General features: G+C 43.1%; 1 non-coding gene across 1 annotated transcript; it reads left to right on the top strand.

The window, feature by feature from the left end:
* Nucleotides 1-7227: 7227 nt before the first annotated feature.
* LOC114906654 lies at nt 7228-7297 on the top strand. The gene has a single exon (XR_003796472.1). It is a non-coding gene; the product is annotated as a small nucleolar RNA SNORD82 (small nucleolar RNA).
* The last annotated feature ends 15795 nt before the right edge of the window (nt 7298-23092 follow it).

The raw sequence follows: 23092 nt of genomic DNA, 5'->3' as shown, positions 1-23092 counted from the left end.
TACTGAATCTGGTTCAAATGTCCATCATCTCTTCCCTGGACCTAGTGATAACTTCCTAGATGGCCCCATGATTCTGTCCTGCTTGTCTACGATTCATGTTCCACAAGCAGCCAAAGCAAAATCCTTAAAAACAATTGGACAAAAGCCTCTCTCTGTAAAGCCTTTGATGACTTCCTTTGGCACTTCTGCAAGACTCTGCACATTCCAGCCCTGCTGAGACATTCAAGCCCATCTCGACCTGCTTCCTTCAGGTGGTTGATTCGTCTGTGGACTTGTTTATTGACGAGGCAGGTTAGGCTCTCAGCACGGAGACCTTTCTGTTCTGATGCTGTGCCCCTCACAGCCCCTGGGAAATAGTCGTCATTCAACATAAACTTGTTTTGTGGAAAGGAGGGCGAGGAGATAGCCCCACGGTGAGACCTAATTTATCTTTGTGGACCATAATGCTAGCTCGCAGTTTATGATTTGGGGGAAAACGTGCCATTTTTCAAAGATAGGAACCTTTCCGCAGGGGGGAAAAAATAGCATAGCATGAAATGCTGAGGAATACATTTTTTAAAACTATGTTATGGAAATACCTTAGAGATGTAACGATGCAGAATACCTCTTTGTGTCTTCGGAAAGCACAAGGATTTAAATACGGGATACAGTTGCTGGAAAAGGGTAGCACAGTAATGGAAAGCAAACATACTCGTCCAGATCACAGTGAAGGAAGGTTTTCATGGCGGCAGAAACTCAGGTTCCCTCAGGAACTGCCCAGGGTCACTTCCAAACCTAACTTCGGTTTTGCTGAAATAAGATATACAAGCTGAATATGAGACACGAAATGTGGATAAGTGGTAAGGAGTTTTGAGAAGCTGTGTGTAAGGGGAGGCAGTCTTGACGCACGTCACTCCAGCCATCGAGGTCAGTCTGAAGATATCACTACGAAGAGGTCAAAAGAAGAAATTTCTGTGTAACTTAACCCTCTTCATCTCCCCAGAAGCCTCCATGTTGTTGGATTTGTTTGGGACACTCTGTGAAGGGACTAGTTTATTTTAGGGAAAGTGTTTGTGGGAGTGCTCATACTTTTTGAGTTGCACTTGGGAAATTTTTTTTTTTTTTTTTTGCGGTACGCGGGCCTCTCACTGTTGGGGCCTCTCCCGTTGCGGAGCACAGGCTCCGGGCGCGCAGGCTCAGCGGCCATGGCTCACGGGCCCAGCCGCTCCGCGGCATGTGGGATCTTCCTGGACCGGGGCACGAACCTGCGTCCCCTGCATCGGAAGGCGGACTCTCAACCACTGCGCCACCAGGGAAGCCCGGGAAAAGATTTTTTAAGATATGCTTACTTCTCGTAGGGTGGACCTTTACCTGGTGCCACGAAAGGGATTTGGGGAACGTTACCCATCACACTCCAGACAGGAGACAAATACCACACCAGTAATTGGCAGAGGGAAAAGTAAACAATTATTTTGACAGCTAATGAAGGTCAACTATGAAGAAAAGGCAGAAGAGAATCTATCTAAAGAATACGATAGGGCCCGAGGAAGAGTGTTGAAGGTGGGAGGGAATAAATTTGGGAAGGAGCTCCTGCCCGTGGATGGGATTCAGACTCATTGGAGAGGGTGTGGTTGCAGCCCACTGTGGATAAGTTTTGGTTTGCCCGGGAAGAGGACTGGTCCAAATTAGCGGGTTGAAGCTAGTGAGGAACAGAAGTTGCTGCAGGGTGACCACCGCTGGGTGGCCCGTGCAGACCCCTGGAAACCTGGTCATAGGAGCATCAAGGGAGGGGAGTCATTAGAACCTGGAGAGGAAGAAGCCCCTTCCCCCTGCAGGGTCCCTCCTGCACTGTCTACTGACAAGCCTGACATTGTGCATGTGCGTCAGGAAGAGTGTTTGAAGGGCCCAGCTCCAGGCTTCACTAGGCAGGGCAGAGAAGGGTGATCGGACGTGGAGAGCGACTCTACTTGATGACTGACATGTGAGCAGCCTCCTGCACGTGGCACAGGCCCTGTCACTACCGGGAAGACCTCAAGCGACAGGTCCCTGCGCACAATTCGTCCTCCTGGGTTAGGAGAGTTGGGGGTTGTGACGAAAAGGCAAACATTGCCTTTACATGTGCAATGTCAACTGTAGCTTATCTACAATTAACCACGTTTGATTTAGAGTCAAAAGGGAATGATTGGTGATACCGCATCCCAAATTATTATTTTAAAAGATTGCCAAGGGGTGATCTGTTTCTACGTTCCCTGATGATCTCAGGAATGAGTATTGAGAAACTGGTGATCGTGTGAATTCTTCAACGTAAGTTACGGGATATAGACTGCTCTGCAGGTTATGAAGTAAAGGCTGTTCCTTATGCTGCAGTTATTTCCCCACCAGTCTCGCTTGCTGAGTTCCTTTAGTCCTTTTTGTCACAGTAAACCATTGGGTTGAAACTACTGGCATACTTTTATCCCAGAATCAGGGATTATGGATTTTAAAATGGTCTCCATGTATTTATATACATAAACTCCATAAAATTGTTTGCCAGAACTATAAATGTTTTTAAGATCCAAATTTATAAACCTGAGAAGAACTAGAAACTTGAAATAAAATAACCATAAATCAAATATTGGCCCGTTGAAATAATTTTTTAAAGAAAATATTTATTCCTAGAAAGGATGAGTGATACATAATTTACTGTTGATTATATACTGTTTTTATATTTATAGCTGTCACAATAGATAGAACCATTATATATATAATGTGTGTGTATATATATATATATATATATAGCTATAACTCATAGAAGTATATTTTCATACAGTTTTTATAGACACTAAATTTTACATTTTTACACATAAAATCTAATTTGGAAACAATATGTTCGGGCCAAAACAGCCTTGCTCATTTTAGTTTTCAACATTTCCATAACTTGTATGGATTTTATTTCAAACCATGTAAGGCATCCAGTTGGCAGCTGAATATTTAGTCAACACAGCCAAATTAATACTAATGCAAGGTAACCAACTGTCTTTCAGAACAGGCTGTAAACTTTTGGACTTCAGACTTAGAAGAGAAAAAACAAATGAAAGGGAAGGAGGGGAGAGGAGAGAAAACCTTTTAGCCTCTAGACGTACAGGAAGGTATTGTGAAAAGCACTTCAGAGATGGCCCGTTTATTAGCATGAATAACTTCTTCCTGCTTCTCAAGGATCGAACAGCTCCACTTTGCAAATGTAGCAGGTTCACAGTCTTGTGGGCCGAGGCAGAGGAGTGCCTCTTCCTTCCTCAGCAGTTTTATAAAGCGTTTGTTAATTGCTGCTCTTATGACCCCTACCCCATTCTCACATTTGACATTTTCTAATTTAAAGATGATGGTAGATTTTTCTCTTTAACTGCCTGTTCTAGAAGAAATTCTTCTCTTTGCTTTCAGCAGCAGGTCAGTACACCTCTACATCCCACTTTTATCGTAATCGTAGAGAAAGGAAGGAGGATTCTTGATTGTTTTCAGGTCCTGTGTCTCTCTTACGTCCCACACTTAGGAGTGTCTTCTCAGATGAGGATTCTCTTAAACTGGCTCTGGAGCCGAATTGAAAGGACAGCTAATGAAAGCATCCTACTCATTTCCAGAACAAATAAAGCAAGCGAATGAACACCCAGCCAGCTTTCCAGGCCATACAACCTTGTCAGCTGGACGTTTGTTTCTTTTTTCTTTTTTTTTTCCTTAAAGAGCTTCAGTTCCCTCCACGCACAAGGATACCTTGCCGTCTGCCAGCGAGTCTGTCCCCACGGTGTTGATATTTGATGTTGAAAGCAGTGGAAAAGCAAACTTCTACCAGGGTGACCTCACCTAGATGACCTCCCAGTGCCTTAGAACGGGAATGACCATCCTTGGTTATGAATGACACTCAGGATGAAAAGTGACTGTCCCCCCAGGTCTCACAAGTGTGAGAGCAGATGTTCCTTTCCTCCTAGTCCTAAGTGCAGTGGTGAGCAGCTCTGAACATCTGCCTGAGCCATTGCTACTACCTCCTCACCGACTAGTATCAGTAGCATTACTCTTAGTGTCTAGGCTGGTTTGGCACTGAGTTTGCATGTTCTGTGAATCCCCTGCTATCAGGACAGATAATCCATTTGGTCTGATAAGCACTGACCTCTGGAAAGCCGAGAGTTTCCTTTTGTGAATTTGCGGGTATGTCAAAGAAACAAATGAATATTAGTGAAGACGTTATTATAGATTCAGGCCAGTTGGATTCAGGTCTGAAGTGATTTGAAGTCAGATTAAACAAATATTAATTATTATCATCCTCAGAAAACATTTAAAAATAGTCTGCCCTTCTGTGCTCTTGGCGTCCTTTGGGAATGTTATCCTGGTGTAATTCAAGCATGAGTACCTAATGAGATAGAACCTGTAGTTCTTTTTTCTCCAAACTCCAGAATATTTGCAACGAGTTAATCTTCTCAAAAGGAAACCAAGAGTTTCATGGTTCCCCACAGGTAATTCGGTTTGGAGCAAGTGTGAAAAGGTGAGTTGAAATGAAGCACAAAATAGGAAACAGTGGATTCCCGAAAACCAAGCCGCAGGTGAGGCGGGCCGGGGCCCCCTGCGTCCCCAGGCTTGCTGGAGCTATCTGGTTAATTTATTTCTGGGGTCTAGTTTTGTAGCAGCAGCCCACCATACTCAGCATGAATTCTGCCTCTGAAATATAATTACCAAGATGTGAAAAATGATGGAATTCTCTGAAATGATAAAATAGCATCTGTTAAGGTAACTTTTGGCCAGGTTCCCAGCTTTTCATTACTTAAGAGGAATAATGATGTGTTAGTCGCTGTGAAAAAAAGAAAACTCTGAGAAAATGTTAATCATGACTCAAGTGTAACGCCATCATGTACCTCTCAGAACATCCCACCACTAATTTCTTTGGCCTTTACAGCTATTTCGTGCCCCTCTGAAGTGTGATTTTGCAGTGAAAAAATACTTTACCTACAGAGTTTACTGTTAGCCACTAAGTTCCCTTTATGGTTGATTCCTTATCATTTCAGTGAGGGAGTAAATAAAAAGAAAAAAACGTGTCAAAATGATGTTTTAAAGTAACATGTACCCGAGGGACAGAGTGGCATGAAAGTTTGGGGCTGAGGGTAGGTAGTTTCAGTTTTTAGAATATTGTCCATATGTGGGATTCTACCAACACCGACTCAAAGCATTTTAGGTTTCCATCATCCCCAGTAAATGCCACAGCTCTGTCCTCTTTTTCTTCTGTAGTGTTCAGGACTGCCAGATGAAACACAGGACACCCAGGTAAATCTGAATTTCAGACGATCAGTTTTTTCATTTGAGCATGAGATACACATACTCTAAACAATTAACTGCTGTTTATCTGAATCTTAAATTTAATGTGATATCTTGTGTTTTTATTTGCTAAATCTGACAACCCTTGAAGTGGTACCTGTTTTCACACATATGAAGTTACTTGGTCAATAAAAGCAAAGTTGATTCAATATCACAGCACAGCAGCTGCTCTGTGTGAGGGAAAATACAGTAAAAGTTATGTGTTTTGGAGAGGAAGTCATATAAGTATGGGAAGTAGAGCATATTGTAATTCATTCTTGAAGGTTCAGAATTCACATGACTACATTAGCATCTCTAAGAATTTCTAAACTGGGGAAACAGAAAATTTTTCTATAGCCCAGAATTGATTAATCTGATTTTACTAGAGAAACTCATTTGTTGCCTTCATTTGGAGGGAGGGGAGGAAGGTACTTCGTGTGTGTGTGTGTGTGTGTGTGTGTGTGTGTGTGTGTACACATGCACATGTGTGCTCGTGGTTGCATAATAGGCCCCTGGGAAATATTAGGAATGAATATGAATCCTGAGATTATAATTTCGGTGTATTCCAACACAACATGAAAAATACCTATTGCCTTTAATTTCCTTTTCCCCACATGTCTCCCGAAATCTTGGCAATTAGGTGAAAAGGGAGGAGATTTTCTCACGTGCATCTAGAGTCATTCTTAGGACTCATATGAAACAAGATTACCTTATTTTCAAATGTATTTCTGGTAAATTGAATGTGAACGGCAGCTAATGTACATTATCTACAGTGAGAAATGTTACAAATGAGAACACGTGGAATATTAGTAACAAGAAAGGGTCAACTTTTGAGAGACTCAGCTCAGCTGTGGATTTTACCTACACCTTACACTTGTTCCCTGTGTGATTATCCATACCTGTGTATGGTATGTAGTTCCAAGGTGTTGAAAATAACTCTTGAAAAATCTTTCTCTCCTTATTTCCTGAAGTCTGAAATTCAGCAATTCTGAGAGCATCATGTGGTTTTTCATGTTCGGTACTGTAGTAGTTATGGGTTTGGACTGAGACCTAGATCCAAAGTTAGGTTTTGCCACTAATTTTCCATGTGACCTTGAGCAACATAGGAAGTGTCTCTCCCCAGTTAGCTCATCTGTGTGTGTAATGGTGCTTCCCTCCGAGGCTTCTGAGGATTGCATGAGGTAACGCATGTCCTTCAGCCCGAGTGGAGGGACCGTATCTTTAGTGTTGTGTTGTTCGTTGCTGTTTTATCCTGCTTTGTGTTGTTGCCGCTGCGGCTTGAGCTGTCAAACACCCGTGCTGGGTGGGAAACATGGTGGGAAATGGAAACATTTGTTTCTAAGTGTGGTCCCAGAATTCAACTGAGAGGGTGTTACCCGCGGCTGTCCTTTGCTCTGCACCTCAGGGTGCTTTTGTTCCGGAGAAGGTGCGTGTCCTGCCCTCTCCAGACACAGGTTTTGGTTGACATGGAGGCTGTAGAGAGGGAGGGTGTGGTTCCCTGGCACTTCAGGGTGCCTGCTACTCTTATATTTCTTTTAATACCCTCGGAGTATAAAATTACTGGGTGACACATTTCCCCGCTGAAGACTATAGTTACCTCGCTGTTGTCTTCTGACTTTGAAGTCTGAGCCTAACCTGACTTTCTCCTCCTCCAGTGAAGGTGTCTCGCTTTTCTGTCTAAACACCTGAATGGCTTTTTATCCTTAAAGCAAAAGCTTTGGAATGTATCCCAGCGCCATTAAGTCTTACCTAATCTCTCCCCAAACTTATGTGTTTTGGATTCGCGTGTTTCCTTTTATATTATTTCAGGAGAAAATTATTTTTTTCGTAATCATCCATTTAACAGTTTAATGTATTAAACAATGTAAATGCCTTGATTTCACATATTTTTAAAATCATTTTCACCATATTTGCTTCAGATTTTAAAAAAAGATACACGCGTGTGATGAACAACCAAGAGACTTAATACTGAAACCTGATGTTATATTGCAATGTTCTGATGTGCTATGAAAAAAAAAGTTACATTGACATTCTCCCATTCTTCTCCTCCCTCCTCAAGGAAATCAGCTTGTAAAAGTGACACTTGTTCTTCTTGTAAAGGTTTTAAAATATTTTAACTATAATATGTACGTATGCATAAATTCATGTGTTTCAAAATCCTACTTTATTTGGGGGCAGTCCTTAATCTTTTCATTGGATCATCTTAATCCTTCTTTTTTTTTTTTTTTTGCGGTACGTGGGCCTGTCACTGTTGTGGCCTCTCCCGTTGCGGAGCACAGGCTCCGGACGTGCAGGCTCAGCGGCCATGGCTCACGGGCCCAGCCGCTCCGCGGCATGTGGGATCCTCCCGGACCGGGGCACGAACCCGCGTCCCCTGACCACTGCGCCACCAGGGAAGCCCCATCTTAATCCTTCTTAATGGTCGTCATCTCTCTTTCAGATTTTACTTCAATCACATTGTCCTTTTCAGCTCATTCATTGTGATTCTCTGATGGCTTTCCTTTAAATCCAGTTCCTGGTCCACCCTATCTCGTTTTCTGATGACTCCTTTATTTATTGATTCTGTACATCATGATGCCTTTGTTCCCTTGGTTCTGCAGTCTTTCTTTTTTATCTCAATTCAGTACTTTTATCATCTTACCTCTAAGCTTTTTTTAACCATTGGAAGTCGTGTTCTTAAAAGGCTTTCAAAGAGCTAGCATAAACTTTTGGGGGAGTTTTAAACTTCTCTTATATTTTCTTCCAGAATGGATTTATGCCCTTTTCTCTTTCTCTTTCTCGCACAAGACGCTTGGTACCCATCAAGATGTGGCCCTGGAGTCTCCCCTTCCTGCACAGAAGTCAGACTCACCTGCTTGTTCCTTTCATTTCACCTTCCCCCCCACACCCCCCAGAGTGTTTTCTATGCAGCTTTCCAAATGCAGGAGTGTTATTAAGGATTCTCAAGAACTTGCTGACTCTCAAGTATGTTCTCAGAGGGGGACGGGAATAGGCAAATAATTAGAAGTCAGTCCTGTTCTGTTCTATCAGGACTAGTTTTTTTCCCTGTCTAGTACTTTCTGAAAGTTTGTGGTGTAGATTTTGATCAATTTGGGAGGTGATCAGTTTCACTTTTCTTGACATATGTCATTGGAATATGGGTAATTTATCACATGACTTCATTTTACTCTCTTTGCCTGGAAGGAAGGAATGGATATTTTAGAGATGTAAAGAATAATTTATGGATTTACTGTAATTCTTATGAAACTCAACATGTCCCAGACTGAATCCATTACCTTTCCCATCCTCTATACAGTCTTCTTTTTCTCTTTGTGATCTCACTTGGGGGAACAAGTCTGTCTTCGTTACCTAAGACAGAAACCTCTGAGCATCATGTGATGTTCACAGAGGTACTAGTGTATGGTCAGATTTTTGCTCAGAATGAGATGTTTGGGAAGTGGCTTATTTGTGGAAACAAATTTTTTTAAAGGTAGAATTTTTCCTTTTTTTCTGAAATATAGCATTTAAAAATACAGTTAAATAACCTCATACTTGTGGTTGCAACTGGGTGTATTGTTAAACAATCCATGCATATGTAAACTGAAAATTCTATTTCAGCAGCTTATGGACAGAAGCCTCCAGAGAGTAGCATTTTCGATTACTCAGCACTTCACACGCATTCTGTGTCTAATGAAATTCACTTTTCGAAGGCCTTGCCTTTTGCCTCACGTTTGTGTTGTGAAGTAGATCAAAACACAGCCTTGAGAGAGACACAAAATCCAATCATTGACCACTTAGATGATCCTAAGAGTGTTGGTTCCTCCAACAGAGTGAGTCTGTAGAGAAGTGAGAATAAAATTACACACTGAATACATGAGTTGGAGCATCCTGGTGATGGAACTGGTTTGGGGTGTTGTAGTCTCAAACCAGAGTAGGTGATTAGGTAATCTGCAGCCTGGATAAGGGATGCGGGTTGTGAGACCACAAAATGCGGAGAACATGCAGTCTGTCTCCAACGAGATGAGGGACTGAGAAGAAGTCTTGGAGAAAATGAGCTCTATGTATCTGTGCCCCAGGTCTCGCATTACACGCCTGCTTGCTGAGGAGACACCCTAGGAAGACGCTTACGAAGGTAAATAAATTACCATAGTTAGCAGAATCCCGCTTTCCCAGGTAAAGGGTGTCCTTACCTGGGAAAGCTGGACACCAAATACATAGAGGCATTAGAGGAACCCATAGGATTCAGACCCATTTTGTGCTAATTTGGGGAGTAAATCAGGGCAGTGTTTAAGAGAACAGCGCCCAATAAAAACCTCAACATATTGGCTCTATAATTCCAATATAAAATATACATTTGAGATGAAAGGTATAAAAGTGTTTCACCAGGCTCATAAAAAGATGTTGGAATGATTGCAAACCAGAGACTTCATAAGCTTATAAGTTTAATTTATTTGATTTACAAAAAATTACTTCTTGGAGACATTTTTTGTTAGAATATCAAAGTCATTTGAGCGGTTCAAACATTACTTTTATAAATGTTGAAAATACTGTTTGGGTTTTTGTTTTTGGGTTTTGTCTGGAGAAAGCTGACCGCTAAGACATCAGCTTCACGTCAGCAGTCCCCATTCTGACCCCATTTTCTCCAGGGTTATCGAAGGTCACCATCTAGCTGTGCCAGAACCGGGACAGGAAGACCCATTCTTGCTGGATTCTTTCTTCCCCTCAGCGAGCCCCACCCCAGCACACACCCATCCATTATCCTTCATTGTGTCACAGCATTTTCTGCCGACCTGTTTCCCTTCTCTCCATTTCCCGGGATATAGTCACAGGCTGATAGCTCTGCTGGGGCCCCAGACTTGTTCTCTGCCAACCCACCGTACCAGCAGAGACCGGCAACACTTCCTGGGATACAGCTCAGGCCACTTACAGCATCTCCAGTTTAAGAGCCCGTGGTGGCCCCGTGTGCATCCTGAGGCGTCTCAGAGCTCAGGTGCCGGCCCAGCCCTTCTGCAGAGGCAGCTCGGGTTCTCACGGTTGGTCTATCATTCCCCTCCCTGTAAACGGTATGCCTTTCAAGGAGAGATGTCTTGTTCACTGTTACATCCTCTGTACTTTGCACAGCGCTTGGCCCTGTGCTCAGTAAATGTCGAACGAATTCATGAATTGCTAACTAATTAACCGGCTAACTGATAGGCTTCCAACGCCGACATTCCCGTTTACTTATTCCTGTAAGCCAGTGGTCCTCAACTCGTCTTGATTTTGCCCTCCAAGCAACACTTGGCAGTGTCTGGAGACATTCTTGATGGTCATAACCCGAGTGGGGTAGTGATTATGGCATCAAGTGAGCAGAGGCCAGGGGGGCTGCTATGCAGCCTACAGTGTGCACACAGGGCACTTCCTCATGCCAGAGGATTATTAGGGTCAGAGTATCAGTACCGCCAATGTTGAGAAACCCTGATACAGAGTAGCCGTAAAGTGAAACCTGACACAGTGTTGCGTGGATTATTTTTCAGTTGTTAACTAGCAACAAAATAGTTTCTTTTATTCCTAGGTAACTGTGTCTTCCCGAGACTTTAGAGATGATTGTTTAGTAGAACTTTCAAAGTGCAGTGTATTTTTTTTTTATCCCCAGTGGTAAATGTGGAGAATTAGTGGAAGTACTACTGTATCACGATTCCAATTTGCTCCCCTTTAAACACTGAAATGTGTCTCAACTTGTGTTCTCTATTGCTTCTTTAGATTTACAAGCAAAACAGACTCAGCTTCCTTTTCATTTGTGAAGTACATTAAAGTTAAACTTACACACACAGAGTCCTCACCCTAACAGTTTTCCTCTTTGGGCAAGTACTGTATGTATTTGAGGATTGTGAACGAGTTGACAGAAGTTGAGGTGGGCCCAGCCGTGTGGAATTGCGGCACTGAGGCATGGAGAAAAATGGTTGCCAGGTCCCTGAGCTTCATTGCTCAGTGCAAGTCACTAAACCAACACGTTCCTTCGGAAGAATCGGTTTGCCTGCAGCAGGGGAGTTGCACAGCATTGTCCTGTCTGGTTAAGTGATTGACGATGAGCAGCCTGGGAGCCACACGGAGCATCGTCTGGAGGGAGAATCCACTGGTGTTAACAACTTGTAGGTGCGTTATCACCAGTTGATCCATGTCGTGTGTCTGCGTGAACCAGGGACACCTAACAAACAGCTTTGCTCCAATAGAGAAAATCTTACGAAGGTCACCCATTCAAGTAAATGGGCCGGAAGGATTTGGGATTTATCTTCTGTGAAAGCCAAACAAAATATAATTGCATCATGGTTTGTAGATTTCAAGTACTGATTCAGGCAGGGATCCAGTTCCCGCTGAGAGCAGTGATTGGGTGATGGCTGGGGGTACTCAAGTGCAGCTTGTGAAGGGAGGACTTCATCCACAGTTTATTTATTTACACTGGTATAAATTCAGCCCCTAGGACTTCTCGTGGCTCCTTCCCTTTGACTGCTAAGCCAGCACCAAGTTGGTACAGCAGTTTCAGCCATTAGCCAATTTGGTGGCTAAACTAGGCGCTCAGAACATGAATAATTAAAAAGTGGAAGCATTTTCCTGCTGTTGAGTCCTGACTGATGAGAAGATAGCTAGTTAACGATCTATAGTTAGTTAACTAGCTGGACCTGAGACACTACATGCAGTGTGGATTCCCTACATGTAGGCACGTGTAGGTACGCAGATAAACATTTGCAGAAGAGTTGGCTTTACATTGCTTTCCCGTGGCCGGTTTTTGTGAACTGCCCTGAAGTGGATTAACGCTTTCCCTGTGTACCGTGTATGGAGAGAAACAGCATTAACTTGATCCGCTAACAGAACAAAGCAGTGCACTGCCCATGTTGTGGCTACTTAACTGTGGTCACCGCTCTTCTGGATATATCGTATTTAAAAACATAAAACTCTGGACTGAGTCCTGCTGTTCCTATGTGGATTACTTTGAGCAAAAAGATAGATGATCTGCAAGGGCCGGTGTAGATCAGTGTGGGCTGGCCGTGGGCCACGTGGTAGTTACAACTCTGAATGCTGCACCGTCTGGGAAGTCATTCGATAAAACCGTATGTGGAGGAGATTCTGTTGTGCCTAATTGCTACAGCTCCTTTGACTTACATGGGGAAACTCCTGTCCAACGTTACGGAAAAGGCGAAGAGAATGAAGTCTCTGGAAGTCTCATGGTGTGGCTTATTCCCACCTTTTAGAAGGGAGCTGCATCCCACTGTTTTGCAGAATGGAGCGAGAAGAACGCAGGCCTGAAACTACAGCAGCAGATGACTTGAAAAGACCCGAGCCTTCACCTGTGTTTTGATGTCACAACGGGGTTTTAACTTCTTCAATGGGAAAGGAAGTTTTGGGAGGAAAGCAACTGCTGGCTAAGGGTTAGGTAACGAATCCAGATGGAAGCCTCCATCCAATTATCAGCATCTTTATTGGCCAAGTGGTGTGTGTCCTTTTCAATCACGGGTTAGATATCAAACCAGCTACAGTTAGGAGTTGGCAGAGTACTATGAATAAAGGGAACATGAAAGAGGGAGACACATAAATCTCATTTGGGAGGTCAGGTAGTTAAAACACAACAAATGTTTATACATGAGATACTGAAGTTAGTCATTAGAACACCAAAGCTTTTGAAGCTTCTCTGTCCCGGTTAACAGAGGTTTACCTTTACCGTGTCATTTTAGACGCCAACACATCCGTTGAGAAAGGACAGAAGCAATTTTACACCTTGCAACAGTTTTGAGATATAAAATAGAGCCAAATGTGTTAATGGTCTTGAAGGGCATATACACATTTGGTACACTGACAGGCAATGTGCCCTTTACACTTGGGTATCTACCTTGTTGGTGGAGCCAGTTTTCTGCTCTTTTGCAATGTTCTGTGTCCCTTGCTTGGGTCAGTTAATCCTCTAAATTCAATCCCCTTCTAGCTGCAGGAGCGCTGTGGTACCTGGCATCAAGCCCCCATCTACTAGTCTAACCTTGGTTTTGCACAAACGATGCAGTAACCAGATTCCAGTTTGCCCTTCTCTTGTGACATGCTGCCTGCCTTTTCTGGTTCTGGTCACCAGATCCATGCTCTGTGAGCTCACTGTCCTTTCTGGAACCCTAAACTTCCAGAAGCTGGAAATCTCCCAGACCTTGCTTTGAGGATGAGCCACCCAGTGAGCATCTTCCCAGTGTCTCTCTCCCTGGTAAGGACTTGGGGGTGATTGGAAGGGAAGGAACAGCAGACTTCTCGGAAAGGTGTATTTGTGTAGCTCGTGTGACTTTGGTTTTGAATTTGTTTTCCTGGAGCGGTCTTGGAGGCCACCTTGGTGGTGGTGCTGGTACCGGTGTGGGTTCCAAGCCGAATTCTCTGAGGCACTGCTGTCAGCTTACAGAGCTGCCTGCCTGCCCCCTGTCCTGCTACATCTCCTCATCTGGTGTGCGTGGGTCTAGTGACCCATGAGACCTGAGTGCCTCTCCATCAAGTCCTATTGCTTGGTGCAATAATATGAGTCACTGTGGTGCACCAGACCCTTAGCACACCTCATGCCCTTGAACTCTACAACAACTGTATCAGATGTGAAGTGTTATTCCCACTTTACGTAAGAAGAAACTCAGAGTCAGGAGTTTAAAAACCTGGTGCAGGTTGCATACCTATGAAGTGGCAGAGTCTGACCGTACCCTCAAGATTGACCTATTCCAAAGCCTGCGTTTTTAACCAGAGGCCGATCTACCGTCCTTCCGGATAACTTCTCTTGGCTCTTCTTGTACACCTGTCTGGCTCTCTTCTTACCAGTGGATGTGTCTTCCCTTTGTTGGATTGGGGTTTTGAGCAGCTCACCTTTAACAACTGGGCAGGTTTCATTTCTAACTGTTTTCCAATCTGGTGTCACCTGTCCCATCCCTGATACTCACACCATGCCTGGCAGGGTCCTGAGATATAAAGCAATAATCTCTATTTCAATACCCAGAGGAGAGCAGGGTTCCAAAGTCCATTTTGACCTAGATTTTCACTTAAGTAAGTCTTTTGTGGCCCCTGCAAGACAAATGCACATCTTTGTCATTTTCCAGCTCTGCAATATTCCTGTCACATATGTGGAAGCACCTATTAACCATTTTTCTTATTTCCCATAAGTAACTCCTTAAGAGTCAAACACATTAGGCAAACCTTCCCAGTTTCGTAAGGGTTTCATTGAAGACAATCAGACTCCTTCTCTTTAATACCACATGGTTTTGCAAGTTGTATCATCACTGAAGGTAAATAAAGACTGCCCCAAATATTAAGCAACATTGTATATTGTCATGGTGATGTTTATTACATTAGAAAAGTTCCAGCAATCCCTTCGTACGTGGTTGTTCAGAACTCAGAACACATTCTCTCATATAAATAATGTTATGAACCCTAGAAAAATTCCTGGGGTAGCACACTGAAAAACTACTAAATCCATATGTAGCTGTGCTTAGTGGTATAAGGAGAGTTTGTTTCATCCATTTCCATTGGGTAAGCCATGCGGGTGTTTTGAATAAATGGTTCCTGCACTTTAAGTGAAACAATTGTCATCCTTTAAACCACTTTGGGTATGATACCCTCCTCTAAAATATATTAAATTCTTCCATCCCATCTAAATCAGGGTGTTTCGAATGTGTTATACTCAGGCCCTCACATGCGGAGATAAGAAAGGTACTGGCGGTTGAGAGTCCGCCTGCCGATGCAGGGGACACAGGTTCGTGCCCCGGTCCGGGAGGATCCCACCTGCCGCGGAGCGGCTGGGCCCGTGAGCCGTGGCCGCTGAGCCTGCGCGTCCGGAGCCTGTGCTCCGCCGCGGGAGAGCCCACAGCGGTGAGAGGCCCGCGTACCGCAAAAAAAATTAAAATAAATAAAAATAAATAAAAAAAGAAAGGTACTGGCTTGTCGAAAAAAATAGTGTCACAATCTCTTTGTCTAAGCTCTTTGAATTTGTTCTCATAGTGAAGTGAAGATACGCTAATCTGTCAGTGGAAAAGTGGTCAGATACAGTATTCTAATGACTTACCAGGAACAGAACCATATTTCCTCCTTTCTCAAATGAGCGATTTAAAATATTGTTGGTGAATAAGGACTGTTTCAACTTAATGCTGTAGTCCGACCACATCCCATATTGTAACCTGGTTGAGTCATACTTATTAGCATGGTGATAAAGCTGAATATTAATCTGGGTAAATTTTGAGAATGATTTTGCTGTACTCTGATCTCAAGAGGTGTTCAAATGCAAACAGGGGGTTTTATTGCATTTGCTAAATTAATGCACCACTCCCCAGCCCAGAAAAAAAGCTTGTTACTTTTAAGAACATTAAAATTGCTTTGCCATTAGTCATTCCAACTCTGTATTCCAGCATGGTCAGACTAGGTGAATTTTCAAATGATTTACCTTTTATTTCATCTCCCACCTTCGCATCTCGCAGTGTCTTGAGGTAGGGCTTTCCCACAGCAATCATCATCTTGCAGTTACTGTGAGTACAGCTGTGGGCCTGGTGCTGTGAGCCACAGCCAGGAAGCCATATTGATTATTTCTGCAAGTGTCAGTTTCATTTCTTTTTCACATCAGCATCTTTTTTTGCCTGTACTGAACTGGGAACTAGACATAAGACCTGGAAAGACAGAAAAATATGCTTCAGAAGAGTTCTTGGGCAGGGGATTTGCTGTGGTCAAACTCAGTAATATGTTGTATAGAGAACTCTCTAGTTTGTCAAGTGTCTAAGTATCCTCAGTGGAAAATAACACATACACACAGACACACACAGACACACACAGACACACACACACACACACACACAGGTTGGCTGCATCTACAGCTATATGACTATAACAAACTGCCCCCCATTTTTTGAGTTCAGTGAATATGAACTGCTAGGTCTACAGATGTGCACAACAAAACCTTCCAAGTAAACAGGTCAGTGTTAACATGTATCTGAATATGCAAGTTAAATGTTAATTTTTCTCTAGAAATACTAAGGTATATATAAATTATACAGTCTTGCTTTAAAATTTACGTTATTAAACTGTGTATTTTGATTTTTTAATTGAGAAATATTATCTTTAATGTGATGTTTGGATTGAGAAGTAATCATAATGAAAACTGATAACAAACAGAGGCAACAGTGTCCCTTATGTGAAATGTTGGTCAAGTCAGATCAGCACCTCTTTTTTTTTTTTTTTTTTTATTTATTTTATTTTTGGTCGCATTGGGTCTTCGTTGCTGTGCAGGCTTTCTCTAGTTGCGGCGAGCAGGGGCTACTCTTCATTGCGGTGCGTGGGCTTCTCATTGCTGTGGCTTCTCTTGTTGCGGAGCACAGGCTCTAGGAGCACGGGCTTCAGCAGTTGTGGCTCTCGGGCCCTAGAGCGCAGGCTCAGTAGTTGTGGCGCGCGGGCTTAGTTGCTCTGCGGCATGTGGGATCTTCCTGGACCAGGGCTCGAACCCGAGTCCCCTGCATTGGCAGGCGGATTCTTAACCACTGCGCCACCAGGGAAGCCCAGATCAGCACCTCTTGATGAATGATGATCCCACCTTAAAAACTGGAATTCAGTCTATCTGAAACGTCTTTCACTGCTGAGAGGGTAGAAGGATGAAACGACAGGCACAAGCAAATGCATTTTGAAAATAAAAGCTGGAAAAATAAATTTTACGATGTTTTATAGCTACCTCTGTTTTTGTCAACCTGCTGCAAACTAAAGATGGTAAGTTTAAATGCACACGTGGAAGAGCCATAAGCAGTGAGGTCAAAAATTACTTGTTGAGCCCTGTGCTACTTACGACACTGTGAGGGACTGTAAAATGTAGGGGTCAATAGAGTAATTTAAAACATGAAGAGCCCACAAGTCGGTACTTAAATAAGAATCTCAAAACCTTGGGAGCAGCACGTAGCGCTTGGTAGTGTGGCAGGGTTAGAGAGGGCGTGAGGCCGTGGTAATCGCTCCGGGAATTCAGAGGGGAAGTTGGCTGAGGCTGGCGGACAGTGAGGGCTCTCCTGGGAAGATGACTTTGACCTCGGCCTTGAGGGGTGGGTACGGTCTGTCCATTCAGGGCAGGGTGGGCAGCCCCCTGCAGGAGGGGAGTCGTGAGCGACACCAGGTCGGCAGGTGCAAGGCCTGCTGAGGGCGTCCCCTGCCGGCACAGGTGGCAGGTGCGTCGTCACCACCTGGGCCTTCGAGGGGACGTGCGCTCACGGAGGAGATGCCAGTCCCTGGGACGGGCGTCCGTGCTTTACCACCTTATGTGATTTAATTCCCACCGAAACCCTGAGACTCCGGTGTATCATTTGCTCTTTACAAATTTGGACGTTGAGGGAAAAGCTAACAAGTGTGTCCAACAGCACACGGGGATTCGAAGGGCGTCTCACCTCTCTGCAAATCTGCACCGTTTCCACAGCACCGCTGTGGCTACAGGGCTTCCTCAGGGGCACCCAGCTGCTTACAGGTCAGCGTCCATCTAGAGCCTGGTCTTCTGCCTTGCATTCCGGCACCTCTCTGTTACACTCTCTTGACGTCATCGGGCAGGACTTCTCACTTGGCTGAGAACTTTCACAGATCTCGGCCGCATTTTACAAAATAAAAAATCTTCTAGGGAGTTGGATCAGATAAATGTACCCGGGAGAGAGAGGGAGAGAAAGAATCTAACTGCATCAGGGCTGCCAAGTGCCTAGCTGCTGGTAGAGTTTGGCGTTTTAACCCAGATCTTCTGACGCTGAAGCCCTAGCTCGTTCTACGGTAATTGATTTATTTTGAAATCAATGATCTTATGTCGCTTTATTGGGAATCTTAATTTGTGCACACTCCCTTTGATAAAATCAAGAAACTATCAGCTAAAACGGACAAACCAGGAGAAATGTGTAAAGACCAAAGTCACTTTAAACATAGCCGTTGAAATAGTCTACAGTAGCGTGTAGGATATACTAATAAAAACATGCAGGACAGGTTCACAAGTGGGCGGGGAAGGCTACTGTACGGTAGACAGAGAATGAGACAGACTCAGCATTGCTCCGCTATGACAAGCATAATTTGTAGTTACGTTGTACCAGAACATATTGATTCCAATGTCCAAAAAGTTTTATTTTTCACAGACATCAAACGTGCCCTTTTTCTTTACATGTGAATTTTTTTTTTTTTTAAGGCATTCCATCCTATGATTTTGGCAGGCGGGGGCGGGGGATGAAACTTCTTTGTCCTTTAAGAACTGACCCTGCAGAAATCCTTGTATTCCCCATTTGTTTCTTCTGGGGATTCTTAAATTTTTGCCTCACATTCTTCTGACAATCATTTGTGTCTCTGTGAATCTCAAATTCATCCTAGGTACCTCTGCTTTCTGAAAATTGCAGTCAGGTCTGAGACGCCAGGATGTTACTTAACAAAACAGGACCCAGTTTAATAACTGCATCTATTTTCTGTTTCTCTTTTCAGAGTTCGTTTGGGCTTTCCCCGTCATTCCTTATCTGGCCAGCATTTACCAGAAATAAAAATATGTATTTCGATTGTTGATTCTGCGTAAAAATAGATTATTTAAATCCAAACCTGAAGCTCTGAAGGAAGAATGTATATTAGTAAGTTGAATAGATGGGTTTAAATTTCTCAGTGATCCTAAAATGTAAATGTTTAATTCCTTCCTCGTCTTGTTCCGGGCTGCCTGAATCTCTGTGAACCCCTAAGAGAGTAGGCACGTACGTATATATCAACAGGGAGACTGAAAATAGTGGGCAGTGTTCGGCATGTGGGGTTCCCTTGCATTTCCAAAGGCTTTCCGCCTAAAGGTATTATTATTGTACCCAAATTTAATTTTCCCTCAAGGTCAGTGGTTAGGAACATTTTTATCTACCATTCTTTCTGAATTAGGGGTACTGGCATGTACCATTTCCTTTTGTATCAGTTTCTTTTAAGATATTATTATTCAGTGTGCCTTGGTTAAACAGTTCTAGATGGACCATAAGATTGAAATTGTACTTATTAAAACATTGACTGAAAAACACTTTTAACCCATGAATAAAATTTAATTCAGTTCACAACGGTCATGCTGACTTAGCCTGGGATTTTAAATGGTTTTAATTTGACATGGCATGGCATATTTCATCTGCTATATGTCAATGTCCTTTTTACAATAACTTAAGACAGTAAGCAGCGTCCTAATACATGATGCTAAAGCTGTTTCTTTCATTCTGTATAAGGACTTTCTCTTCATAGATGCCTGTTCGAAACTGACAAAAAGTCCAAGGTTTTTTTTTTTTTTTTTTCCTTTCATTGATGTTTGTTCTGCAGATCGTTGTGATTTTGGTGTCCTCCTGAGAGGAGGTGAGCTCAGGGTCTTTCTACTGTGCCATCTTCGATGCTCTCCCCAAGTTTTTATCAGTGGGATTAAGGTGATGTGTGACTTTCCAACTAGAGCGAAACCTTTGAGAAGAAATAACCTACTACCTCAAAGCAGATAATGTTCTTTCTAAGGAGAAGGAAGAACTTTTTTCTATTAAAATTCTAAAAAATACTAAATTTTCCTTGCAAAAAAGCTGTCATATCTTTATCCTCCAAGATTGCTTGTTAAAGAAAAGAAAATACTCTGAAAAATTAACTGTTCACTGATATGAAATTATCCTTTGAGTCTGTTTTTCAACTTGATTTCAAGGAAGAGTTTGAAAGGAAGTTACCTTACATTAGATGCTTTGAACACACAAAGTGTAGGCATAATTCATATGAGAGGAATAAACATATATTTGCACTGTATCAGGTTGATTTTCATACACGATACCATACATTAAAATACTTAAGAAATGTATACAATTTCCTTTTAAAGTCTGATACGTTAAACTTTGAAGTTTCATTGTTTCAATATCTAAACAGTTACAGGAGTATGAAAATTATTCTTCATTTCCTTATGTTCACATTATCTTAGTGGGTCCCTCCTATACACTGGGTGTCAGCAAATGGCAGCCCCTGGCCAAATTCAGCCCACTGCCTGTTTTACTGACACACATCCAAGGTCATTCATGTACAGAGTCTATAATTGCTTCTTGCTGCAGTGGCAGAGTTGGAGAGCTGCCCGTGTGGCCTGAAAAGACAAACTTGTTTACTGTCTCACCATTTACTGAGGATGTGTTGCAGATCCCTGGTATATATCAAGTTACATCATTTTGATAGGACCTTTAGCACACAGGAAATGTGTGAGAAGCATAGCTGATGAATTCGGTTTAGGACTGCACTAACGGGGGATGCTATGACTTTGTTTTGAGCTCTGCTAAAAAAAAGTACAAAAAGTATGTTCACGCAACCATGAATGAGAAGACTAAACTAAAGACATTTTTACACAATATACATCAATGTCCATTTCACAGTGATTTGATTTTAGACAGTGACAGTGTTCTAGTGTGTAGGGCTAAAGCCGTTTTTTAAAAATCATTTTATAGCAGCTAAAATTTTATTATACTTAGCATATAGATGTGCCAGCCAAAAAACTATTGTATTTAAAACAGAGTTTTAAAGATAGGACAGATCATAGACACCATCCGACCCTTCTTTGAAGAGAGGAAAACACGGTAGAGAAATACTCTCCCTCACAATCACACTGTGATTAAAAGCAGAACTAAATTTACCTTCTGTGTCAACTACTATTCCTCTTCTTTGCCTGTGAACCAACTTGAACATATTCTTGGAAGAAATATGAAAGCAGTTCAGAATTGATCCAAAAGTCATTGAATCTAATCTGGGGGCCTGCAGACAAATTTCTGGTATGTAGCTGATTTTCTGCCACATTGTTTCTTCTTATTTTTTTTTTTGTCTTCATTTTGTCTTCATTTTAGATTTCATTTAATCTAAAAATTAATGAACCCCACCCTGCATTGTCAAGATGGCTAACTTTACACAAGACTCAGTATGAGGTCTCAGTGCAGTACCTTTGTCTGTGTTTACAGTTGCCCTGGTGCCAAGTGGTACCTTCTGCTTCAGTCGAGTAGTGAGAGAAGAGAGATGGGCTAAGCACATAAATGCTGCGTTTCTCCCGGTGAATACCACAGGACCTCAGTGCCGGTTGTTTGAGTGGACTTTGTTCTTCCGAGAAGAGAGAAGCATGCCTGGGTGGTGAGTCTGGGGGGCACTGCAGTTAAGTACATCGCTCTGCAGTTGGCCATGCCTCACACGTGGCGGCCAGATCCACACGTATGTTCTAAGCAGCCATTCGGTTTCAGCAGCGCAGAAGCTTCGATCACATTAAATGAACAAGAATTTGGATTTTATGGGTTTTGTTTGCTTTACTTTGTAAATTTCATTTGGTTTCATTATTGTGTAATGCTAGAGATTAAGGAGTTTGTAATCAGTTTATGTTTGCATAGATTTACGTAACATGAAGATGATCCTTTTAGTCAATGCTGGAGATGGAGGAGAAATTTGTTTAGTCAATGCTGGAGATGGAGGAGAAATTTGTTTAGTCAATGCTGGAGATGGAGGAGAAATTTGTTTTCACTGCTATTATTCTTCTTTATTAAGACTCTTTAGAACAGTCTTAGGTTCACAGCAAAATGGAGGGGAAGGCACAGAGAGTTCCCCTACACCCCCTGATCCCACACATGCACAGCCTCCCCCCTTGTCCACACCCCCTTCCAGAGGGTACATTTGTTACAGCTGATGAACCTATACTGACACATCGTCACCCAAAGTCCATAGTTTACATTAGGGCTCACTGCTGGTGTTGGACCTTCTGTGGGTTTACGTAAATGTATAATGACACGTTTCTATCATTGTAGCATCATGCAAAGTATTTTCACTGCCCTGAAAATCCCCTGTGCTCCACCCGTACACCCCTCCCTCGTCCCCACCCCTTGGCAACCACTGCTCTTTTTACCGTGTCTATGGACTTGCCTTTTCCAGGATGTTATAGTTGGAATCATGCAGTACGTAGCCTTCTCAGATTGGCATCTTTCACTTAGTCGTACGCATTTAAGAGTCCTCTGCCTCTCTTCGTGGCTTTTTAACATAGTTCATTTCTTTTAACCCTGGTTCATATTCAGCTGTGCTGCTGTATCACAGTTTATGTGTACTTTCAGACACTGAAGACATCTCGGTCACTTTTTTTTTTCACTTAAATTTTTTTTTAATTAACGTAACATGTACATACCATAAGGTTTGCCATTTTAACCATTTTCAAGTGTCCATTCGGTGGCATTAAGTACATTCACATTGTGAGCAACCATCACCAGCGTCCGTGTCCAGAGCTGTTTCATCTTGCAGAACTGGAACTCTGTCCCCATTAAGCACCAGCTCCCGTGCTTTCCTCCCTCCAGCCCCTGGTGACCAGCATCCTCTCTTCCGCCTCATGTGTTTGACGACTCTAGGGACCCCATATGAGCGCAGTCATACACTGTTCATCCCTTTGTGACTGCCTCTTTGCGCTTAGCCTAATGCCCATTTGGAGAGCGTCTGTGCCATGTGCAAGTGTGAGAATGTCTGTAGCCTCTGAAGCCCTTTCACCTGGCTCTTCTCCCCTGCCTCTTGTCAGATACTCACAGAAAGATGTGCTCGCCAGAGACAGAGGGTTGCACCTGTGGCAGACAGAGAGGCATTTTAGTTTCCCAGTGATCTGTGGGGAGACAGTTGGTGAGGCAGCCTCCCCTGCCATTCTGTTACCTTAGCATGAGAGGCATGGCTGCTGAAACCTAACTCCCAGCTGGGGTGGGCTCTCAGGAGGTCAGCTTCCACAGGTGATGAGCAACGCTGCTGAGCGCCTCTGTTGTGGCAGCCCTGGCGGGCTTGGCACCGGACTGTCGGTCGCAGGTGGACTGTTGACTCCCGATGCCCAGGCTGA

Source organism: Monodon monoceros, unplaced genomic scaffold, assembly GCF_005190385.1.
Source record: "Monodon monoceros isolate NGI ecotype Baffin Bay Population unplaced genomic scaffold, NGI_Narwhal_1 Super_Scaffold_22, whole genome shotgun sequence".
Taxonomy (NCBI): domain Eukaryota; kingdom Metazoa; phylum Chordata; class Mammalia; order Artiodactyla; family Monodontidae; genus Monodon; species Monodon monoceros.
Note: the sequence above shows the minus strand (reverse complement) of the source record. Positions and strands in the feature narration are given on the sequence as shown.